Source organism: Thamnophis sirtalis, unplaced genomic scaffold, assembly GCF_051295495.1.
Source record: "Thamnophis sirtalis isolate CommonGarterSnake01/CBP01778 unplaced genomic scaffold, rThaSir2_p1.2 scaffold_5, whole genome shotgun sequence".
In the NCBI taxonomy this organism is placed as follows: domain Eukaryota; kingdom Metazoa; phylum Chordata; class Lepidosauria; order Squamata; family Natricidae; genus Thamnophis; species Thamnophis sirtalis.
The window spans coordinates 104132831-104142268 of record NW_028261385.1 but is presented as its reverse complement, the minus strand read 5'-3'; the positions used below and the strand labels follow the sequence as shown (position 1 = coordinate 104142268).

General features: G+C 45.0%; 1 pseudogene; it reads right to left on the bottom strand.

Annotated features, from left to right (window-relative positions):
• Position 1: 1 nt before the first annotated feature.
• LOC148045517 (zinc finger protein 862-like) lies at positions 2–9438 on the bottom strand (annotated as a pseudogene).

Sequence of the window (9438 nt, the reverse complement as noted above, 5' to 3'; positions counted from 1 at the left end):
AGATGCCAAACTTGCAGTGTCTCATTGCCGTCACATGACATTTTGCAACATTTTCCCCATTTGTGGAGCTGGGGTGGGTGTGGCCTGCGCATGACGCATCTGACCAATGAGCTGCCAGTTTGACACCTTAGTCTTAGTCTAAATCATTAGCATTTGGCACCAAATATAAATTCTATAAATAGAACAAATATAAATTACCTTTTCATAACCAATTGTTATTGTTTAATCTTTTTTGAATAATTTGGTATAATTTTGGCATGGGAGGGGGTACCCAAGGAATGAATAACACCAGAGCCCTGCTTTCAAGCCCTAGAAATTTTGATTCTAGGGTTTTAGCTATATGTATCGTTTTCCAATACGCTGCTCGGAGAATCCAAGCATGGGTTAAATTCAGCAATCTGCCCAGGACTGAATTGAAACTTTAGCCATGCCTCTGGTGTTGCCTTGACTTGCCAGATTTTCAATTCAGTCAAAGTCCAGTGGACGCGTTTTAGTTTCTGTCAGTTCTTGGACTCCCTAATTTAATTTCTTAAGTTCCTTTAGTGTTTTTTTTTGTTTTCCCCCATTATTTTCTTCCACAAGAGAGCAAGAGCGATGAGCAGCACCTTTTTAAACTTCCCTTTTATATTTTTTTTTTACTTTCCCATCTTTTTCCCTGGCTCCCATGGTGTCCCGGTCTTGCTCAGGCCCTGCGGAGGTCACAGGCGACTGCCGGTTGCAGCATGGGGTCGGAGTGCTGACGCCCATGCGATCCCTTTTTTCTGGCAGGGCTCTTCATTGCTGCTGTCTGTGCTTGCTGGGGAGCTGGCTGCTGGCTCGGAGCCTCAGCAGGCTTATTTCTTGCTTCCAGTGGCCATTTTGGATTGCATTTTTGGAGCGGCCGCCATTTTGTTTTTTGCTTTTTCCTGCGTTTCTTGCCTGCAGGTGCCATTTTACTGTCCTGCTCACAACAGATCGCCGCAGCAGACCACTTGTCTGGACCTCTGGCAGGGTCTTTGTTTGGGATTGCCTTCCTGCGGTTCAAGACTTCCCTTGGCCTCAGTGATCAGATTCGTGATTAGAGGACCTGTGCTAGTGCTGGGAGTGGGTGACTCACACCAGATTTACTGCCAGCTTCTCTCATTTTCCTAACTGCTGCCTTCAGTGTCTCCATCTCGGGAGTGCTAAGGCTGTACCCCAGGGTCTCCAATGTGGTGAGTGAAGAGCCCCTAGCTCCCTTCCAGTCACTCAGATTGTCACAATGGCGGATCAGGACCCTGGGAATACTAGCCAGTCAAGCCCCTCTACCAGCAAGGTTCTTTCCAGGCAGGCAGGCAAGGCTGCAAGGGAGGCCCTAAAGGCCAACAAGTCTTCCACCAGGCAAGATAAACAACTGGGGCCAGGCCTTGATAAAGATGCCCTTCGGAGACAAAAGGCCTTGGAAAAGCAATTCCACAAGGCCCAGCTGAAAGCCCAGGCCTCCAATCAGGCCCCCACCAGGGATCCCTCTCCAGAGGTCAGACTAGAACAAAGGCCTCCCATTTCTGGGAAGGGCAGGAATTCTCTCCTCAAGCTTCTTTAGCCATGGCAGTTTCTCCAGGGTCCCAGGGGGCTTCAATGGTTGACCACACAGATCTTTTTGAATGACTCTCTGAGGGAGAAGGGGATCCAGTTCCCTCGAGTCACCTGGTCTCACAGTTTCCAGTCACTCAACCTCCTCACAGGGGGAACCCTGTGGAAGATAGGGGACCTGATCTATCAGTTGAGATGCAAGATGTCATTGCCAGGGCCATATCTCAGGGCATTGAGAGTGGGATGTGCCAGCGAGGCAAATGCCTGCACAAGACCCATCACATTCAGACACCGGCCCCTCCCAAAGAGGTTGTGCAAGGCCCACAGCCTGCTTCTCTCCACTCCTTGTTGGATAGCGAGGACTCTGCCTGGGAGGAAGATATCCTTCCCAACCCTGAGCCTGAGTTCTCAGGGGATAAATCTGCTGTCCCTGATAAGCCTGCCTTCTCCGGCTAATTTCAAGACTATATTGAATAAGGCGAAGGCCTCTACCCATTTGGGCTCTACCACCCTGGAACAGGCTGCTCCTGATCCCTCGGACCTCAGTGAAGGTTTGTTCAAGGAGCCTGTTCAGGCTCAGGAAATTGTGTCTATTCCCAAATTATTCCTCAATGTAGTGCAGAAACAATGGGCACACCAGCTACCCTTGCCACCCTCATTGGTAGTGACAGGAGGTTGTACACAGTGGATGCTAGTCTAGAAGACCTGCTGAAGCTGCCCCAGTGGATGAGCCGGTGGCTGTGCTCACTTCTTCCTCAGTGCTTCCTCCCAATCTCCTGGAGGGTCTCAAAGCAGAGGACAAAAGAGCAGAGAAGGCCTGCCATAAAGCTCATCAGGTGGCTGCTTGGGCGATTAAGATGTCCGCCTCTGCTTCTTTCCTCTCCAGGGCCTCTCTCCTCTGGCTAAGACAGTTGTTCACTAAGCTTCCAGCCAGAGATAGCAGACTTAGGCAGAATGTCAACAAAATTATTGCGGTCACTGAATATGTGGCAGACGCCACCTTGAATGCCACAAAGTTCGCTTCTAGGGCCTTAGCTTCCAACATAACCACCCATCGCCTTTTATGGCTTAGACATTGGAACGTTGACATGAGGTCTAAGTGGAAGCTTGCTTCTGCCCCATTCAAAGGGGGTAAGCTTTTTGGGGAGGTGTTAGATCCAGTCCTCATAGAGAATAAGGATAAAAAAGTTATGCTCTCAATCTGATCATAAGGGATCCAATTTTTATAGGAAGCAGTCCTTTAGGACTTTGGACCAGCCCTTCACATCAGGTATCTACCAGAGGCCCGACTCCCATAACGCTGACAGGTCTCAGGACCATCAGTCCTTTCATGACAGAGGCCGCCAGCAGAGCTTCTCCAAGTGGCCCTTCTGCGGGGGGTCTGGCTCCAGACCTTTCCGCCATTATAAGTGACCATCAACAGAGGGCTCACATTGGCAGGCGTCTCCAACTGTTCCAGGCCCAATGGCAGCGCACCATGTGAGACCAGTGGATCCTCCAAACCATCCGCATAAGTCTGACACTGGAATTCATCTCACCCCGCCTCCTCACTTCATCCGGTACCCAACCCCCTCCTGCCCTGTAAAAAAGGCTCTCATGGAACAGGAGATCGTAAACCTCAGGGAGATCAGGGCCATAGAACCGGTTCCACCCGATCACGAGGGGACAGGGTTTTATTCCATTCTATTCCTTGTCCCAAAGAATTTGGGGGGTGGGGGTGGAGGGGCATATTAGATTTAAAAAAGCTAAACCATCATATAGTATACAAAAAATTCAAGATGCAGTCCCTACAATCCATCCTGGGCTGTATCAGGCCAGGGACCTATTAACGTCCATAGATCTGAAGGAGGCTTACCTACACGTTCCCATCTGCAAGACCCACCGCAGGTTTCTGAGGTTCTTTTATGCAGGCCAGCACTTCCAGTAGAGGGCTCTGCCATTTGGCCTGTCATCAGCCCCAAGAACTTTCACAAAGATCCTTGAAGCGGTAGCGGCCTCCCTCAGATTGCGCCCAGTGCACTTCCAATGCAACCTGGACGACATTCTCATCCAGTCATTGTCCCACCAGAGAATGTTTCTGGGAAGGTGGGTGGAAAGACATCTGTGCTCACTTCAGGCAGAGCACATATCTGGAGTGAACAACATCCAAGCGGATTGGCTGAGCAGGGCCACGATGACCAGAGTGGCATCTGCACCCGGACCTGTTCTGTCGTCTGTCGCAGAGGTTTGGCCAACCGGTAGTCGATGTGTTCGCCGCCCCAGAGAATGCCCACCTACCAAAGTTCTTCATAAGGTTTAACCACCTGCAGGTGGAAGGGGTCAATTCCCTACAGTGCCCCTGGCCGCCGGGCCTCCTATATGCATTTCCTCCACTGCTCCTTCTACCCAGAGTGATTTGGAAGATCCTGGAAGAGGGAGCAAAAGTTCTCCTTGTGGCTCCTTTCTGGCCCAGGAAAACATGGTTCGCTGATCTTGTGAGTCTATCCATCAATCCACCTTGAATTCCCCCTCAAGAGGTCTCTCTCAGCCAGAGAGCTCTACAACATCCAGAGACCCAGCGGCTACAACTAGCCTTTTGGCACTTGAGATGGACCTCCTGAGCAGGGGCAGTCTTTCCATCAAAGTCATACACACCATTCAGGCGTCCAGAAGACCTGCTATGACCAGAATTTACGAATCCACCTGGAGATCTTTTGAAAGATAGTGCGCTGCACACAAGATAACACCGACTGCAGCTACTGTTCCCCAGGTTCTGGACTATTTACAAGATGGACTTCACCAGGGCCTGGCGCCTAACGCCCTCAGGTGCCAGGTGGCTGCCTTATCCACAATTCTTGCACCTGACAGTCATTCATCACTTGGACGACACCCCATCATCCATAGCTTCCTTCGGGGTACCACAAATCTTCAATCACTGGTCATCCATAGGTTTCCATCATGGGAACTTGAGGTAGTGTTACGGGCAATGTTCCCTCTAATTTTTTTTCAGTGTGGGCGGAAAAGTATAGTGTTTGAGCTATACTTTTCACGCCTGAGCACCTGAATTTTTTTCAGATGTCACCCAAGACAACAACGAAATCAGTGTTATTTGAAAGTCAAAGTTATATTTATTCAAGATACACGTTTAATTAAAAGTGTTATATATCAGTATCACTTATAATATTATTAAAATATTAAAATACTTGTATAGTGTTTATGGTAATGTACATTGTTATTCACTGAAAGTCTATCTCATCTTAAAGTTTCTCACGTCTGTCTTTCTTTAACAACCATTCCGAGTATACTTTGTCAAGATCAATCTGCGCCGTTGAAGTCTGGTAAGATCAGATTCGCATCAGCATATCCAAGTGCTCAGTTTGCAACCGATTGCGAGTTTTGGTCTTCATGGCATTCATCAGGCTGAAACCTCGCTCACAATCAGCGCTTGACACTTGGAATGTTGCGCAGATGTCCAGCAGATGTGACAGCAATCCAAACTGTTGCTCTCTTAGTACAAACTGAACAACATCATCAAATGAGTGCATTAATCCAGACTTGAATTTCTCTGACACCAGAAATCTGAAGTCATGATATTGTGACTGTACAGCTGATGTGATGCTGACTTCATCCAAATCGTCAAAGAAACGCTGGTATTTTCCAACTAGAGTTGCAATCTCATTCGACAGAGCAGCAGTTTCGAATATATTCCAATCTGTCAGCTCATTGTCTGGAAAACGACTGTCAAGATGCAAGCACAAACGTTCAATAAATCTGAGTATAGGAGCCGTGTCAATGTCTGGGTTGCTCTCCATATATTCGCGAGCTTCGTTATTCCAGCAAACCGTTTCACCTAAATACTGCAGGCGAAGCTTGGTTATTCTGGCCTTCACAAACTGAACGGCATCTATTGGTGTCAGGTTGCTTCTTTGCAACAGTTTTTTCAACTCAGCTAATTCGTGAACGTCATCAAACACAATTAATGCAGCACAAATCTGTGGATCCGTCAATTTTTTGTAACAATATTTACAAACTGGGTTACTGTTTGTTTCTGCTTGCTCTTTACAGTACTCAACCAAACAGTAATGTTTCTCATTAATGCTCACAATGCAAAATGTCTGGAAAGCCATCGTACTTCATTCAACGGTCTGAAGGCTACCGATTCACACTCAAGAACTTCTGCTAGTTCTGCAAATGCAGTTTTCTTCACAGAAGAGCGGCAGAACAGAGTGTAGACAGTTCATAGTAAAGTCTCGATGTCTTTCATGAGTGAGACGTGCTTACATGCATCATCAATCCCCAGGTCTTCTCGATGTGCCATACAGTGCTGTTCAAGCAAATGGGATACATCTCGACGAAGCTGAGCAGCCACACCATTATTCTTACCCAGCATCACAGACACACCGTCTGACGTAAACATGACCATCTTTTGAATGTTGATGTTGTTTGTAGCATAGAACTCTTTTATGGCTGCTGTGATTGCTGTGTTGTCGCATGTTGACAACTGTAAAATTCCTGCAAACACAGTCTTATAAATCACAGCATTAGACTGGCGGAATTTCGCATACAAAATCAACATTTTGGTGACTGATACATCAGTGTTTTCATCAGCAATAAGAGTATGACAACTGGCATTACATAGATCATGCATGACTTCTTTCTGAACAACTGCATTGATGCACTCCACAAACTCAAAGCCATAATTCTTGCTGCGCCAGCTCTCCGGAATGGACACATACTTGCCTATGTGGTCATGTATGGCTTTGACTGATAATATTTACACATTCATGTTTATGGCCAGCAACACATTATCAATCAAAATTTTGACTTCATCAGCATTGGCATTTCTGCGCAGTGAAACTTCTTTTCAGTCAGTAGCCTCGACAGCCCTTCAGATTTCTGGCATCGTAGTTTAGTGATCGAATCCAGGTGAATCTTCTGATTGATGACACTTCAAATAATCAATTTTCCAATCGTTCCATCTTTTTCCAGTGGCGAATGCGCCACCTGTACAAGCTTCTTGGCATATCTGGCAAACAATGTCGTCACTACTTTCACGATAAGTGAAGATGTCACCCAGTTTTGTTAACTGTTTTCTAGACGAAGTTGGCAGTTCAGTCTCTACTAACTCTCCCAACCATTCTGGTTTAAACTTCCAGCTGCACTTTTTCTTCGTAACATTTACTCCAGCTTTACTTTTCGACATCAGCACTGACTGATGATGTACCTATAGGGTTAGGGTTTATCAATTATTACAATTATCTTTTCAAATTCATTTTGGATTAAATAAAAAAGAGCTTTGAAATGAATATATAAATGGCACTTAATACCAGTAATATTAAAATAGTAAATGTTTGATATATGTTGTGACTCAACAGTTCTGCTGAGTTATTTTTTGGGATACAAAATTCAATATGCAGCTGGGGCTTGTGGGAGGAGGTTTGGAGATAAAAGGACAGATGCTGCCACGCCCCAGTCGCTGGAGTCAACGTCGTTCCTTCGTGTGTTCTGTGTCTGGTACAATATTGCTTACTTACTACTCGTGATTATGCCTGTTACATTTGGATAAATGCTTTGGTGTTTTCATGTAAATCTGATCCGTGGAGACGGTGGAAGAAGGGCAGCGTTTGTAAGAGCTTTTGTTTTGAATTCTTATAAGAGATTTATGTTTATGTTATTTTCTGGGCTCGAAGCCAGTTTGAACTGAAAATTGATAAAGAAAAGTCCTTTTAAGTTTAATTGTCTGCGTTTGTTAACGAGCCGTCAAGGGGGGGTCAGAACAGATATACTTCATTTTAATGAATTTCACTTGATATACTTCATTTTAATGAGTTAACATTCAATTGCAAAAGTTGTCTATACACTGTATGCTTCTGTGAATGTATTATATGCAATTTGCTATTTTAAATGAGTAAAATTATTAAAATCCCCATAATTAAAGTCTCATTCACATCTAAGAGTTTTCTTCCATCATTAATTTGTAAACTCAAGGATTTATTGCCTGCATGTTCAACAATGCTTGCTGATTGTTTAAAAATTTGTGGGAATTTGCTCCTCTCTGTACAGAGGGTTTCAGTAACCTACTACTACTGCAAAACTAATAGCAAAACTAATAGCAAAACATTAAATCTTATTATTTTTAATATGAAAAAATAATTTGACTCATAAAATCTTATTTTTTTTCATGAATGCTCACACAGAAATTGCTTGCTATTGGAAAAAGTACATTCTAATAATGAATAGCTAAACAGAATAGGAAATTGCATTATCCAAAACTTTAAAAAAATGAAGTGAAAAATATTTTAGCCACACTTTTTTCAAATCTTACTCCTCCTACAACCCAGTGAAGTGCTTGGATGACTTTAAAGTACTTATATTGTAGTTAAGGTTTTAATTCTAAAAAATTTCTAAACTGCATACTACTTGCAAATATAAATAATTGTTAAAATGGCTCTACCATAACAAATAAGAGAAAAAAACATCTTCCTTTTGTTTTTACAGTAGTGATTTTAGTTTGCTCCAAATGATTTAACTATGGAAGTCACTATTTTAAACTGACAGATAGGAAGTTTAATTAGATTAAAAGCAAAAATATTCTCAATGACTTTGAAAATCCCAATGAGTTATCAAATATAGGTACTGCTTCATTACAACGTGGGACTGGAATTTTTATTACTCAGCAATGTGGTCACAAAGCTGATGTCATGTGACTGGGCTCTCTCGCCTCTTTCTGACTCCGAGGGCATCAATCATGTTAGCCAAGGGATCTGCAAAGTTGGCTCTTTAAAGGCTGGTGGACTTCAACTTCCAGAATTTTGAGAGTTAAAGTCCACCAGCCTTAAAACAGCCAACTTTGCAGACCCCTGTGTTAGCCCAAAGCCTGGCGCTGGGCTTTGCTCCCCCATTGTTGGAGCCCCGAGAAGCGAGGAGGGAGAAAAAGAGACGGAGACCAAGGAGTTTCCCCTCCCAGCAAAAATCTAACCGGGGAGCCAGGCAGTAGAAAATTAGCTGATCACGCAGCACGCGTGGAAAACGAGGTCTGACTGGGTGGGCAGCAAAATTCCAGGGCTCTCTGTTCTAATTCCCCGCGAAAACTGTTGCCTCTGAAGCATTTGCTCCAGTGTTTTGAACCTTTAAGCTCCCCTTTCTCTTTTTTTCTGTTCAACCCACACTGATTAGGAAGAATCCTGAAGTCAGGCAGGGCCGAGGAGGGAGAAAAAGAGACGGAGACCAAGGAGCTTCCCATCCCAGCAAAAATCTAACCGGGGAGCTGGGCAGTAGCAAATTAGCCGATCATGCAGCACGCGCGGAAAGCAAGGTCTGACCGGATGGGCAGCAAAACTCCAGGGCTCTCTGTTCTAATTCCCCGTGAAAACTGTTTCCTCTGAAGCATTTGCTCCAGTGTTTTGAACCTTTAAGCGCCCCTTTCCCTTTTTTCTTTTTGACCCACACTGATTAGGGAGAATCCTGAAGTCGGGCTGCAATGTACTGCAGTAGGAAAGGTTTAGCTGGAGGGGGTTTTGATTGCGATTCTGTAGCCGCTCTGTAGTTCGTGTCCAGATACGTGACACTGCGTGGCAGTTAGAAATTACTGCGCAGCGTATTGCAGCCATGTGCGCAGCCGCGCAAGCGCGCACCTTAGAGAGAACAGTTGTTACAGGCCCTGATATCCGCGCCCTTTGAGCCTCTGCATTCCGCCAGCCTGAAACATCTGACCTTTAAGACAGTTTCTTAATTGCCATCATGTCTTCACAACGAATCTTGGAGTTGGCAGCTCTGTCAGTTAGGGAGGACTTGTGTCTGATTCACCCTGACAGAGTGGTCCTTTGTCTGGATCTGACTTTTATTCCCAAGATCAACTCCTGGTTTCACCGTGTCCAGGAGGTTATTCTGCCGGACTTTTGTCTGCAT